This window comes from Dipodomys merriami, unplaced genomic scaffold (assembly GCF_024711535.1).
Source record: "Dipodomys merriami isolate MVZ:Mamm:240054 unplaced genomic scaffold, mDipMer1.0.p SCAF_1, whole genome shotgun sequence".
Lineage (NCBI taxonomy): Eukaryota > Metazoa > Chordata > Mammalia > Rodentia > Heteromyidae > Dipodomys > Dipodomys merriami.
Window position 1 is genome coordinate 48,160,859 of NW_027202270.1, and position 901 is coordinate 48,161,759.

Below are 901 nucleotides of genomic sequence, written 5' to 3' on the forward strand. Positions count from 1 at the left end.
TGCCTCATTTTTAATTCTTTTTACTCATCATTCAAACAACATATCTTCTCTCTGCTAAGTGCACAGATCTCAAACTCTGTGAGTTCTTAGTAAAAAAGCAGTCTCACTTTTAGCTTAGTATTCTATTAATGAATAGATATTCTTCAAAACAGAGAAGATTATATTGTTAATAGCATATTAAAAATAAATCTGGCTAAACTTAAATAGTCTTAAATTTTATTGCATGTAATATGAAACTGGTAGAGTAAAAAATAAATGAAGTGCTATCATAATCATAATTTGAAATTATTTTTTATTTACTTAATTATGGTTTCTTATTTTCTGAAACTTTAGTTATAATCCATCTCAATTTCCTTAAAGTGTGTTTCAGTTCTACTAGGTCAGCTTTCAGTTTAATGGACTTAGTTTGGAATCACAAAGACAATCACTGAGTTTATATAACCCCTGAAATATATATCTAACATCAGAGAATCATTTGCTTCAGGACAACAATTTCAAACCATCAACAAATGTGTCAAAGCCCAACACAAAAGAGCGAACAAGAACTTTTACAATGAGTAGTCAAAAAGATTTCTATAGAAAAGCATATGTGCATTTGTAACAAAGCCTTACAGACAGGTACAAACAGTAAATTCTCTTCCGCAACCCAGAATTCATTGTTAAGTATAAAGATTTTGGTATATGTGAGAAGGATTATGATTCCTACAATAGTTGGCAATATAAGGGCTTGTTATCTCACACAGGTTGGCTTGGAGAATAAAGTTGATGTAAAATCTAAATATGTGTGTGTGTGTGTGTGTGTGTGTGTGTGTGTGTGTGTGTGTGTGTGTGTGTGTGTGTGTGTGTGTGTGTGTGATAACCCTACATAGGGTCAAGAGTTATGTCAGTACCTCTCCCTAAC

At 32.1% G+C, this 901-nt stretch overlaps 1 pseudogene; it reads left to right on the top strand.

Annotated features, from left to right (window-relative positions):
- The first annotated feature begins 590 nt into the window (after positions 1–590).
- On the top strand, positions 591–698 carry LOC138835280 (small nucleolar RNA SNORA40; annotated as a pseudogene).
- The last annotated feature ends 203 nt before the right edge of the window (positions 699–901 follow it).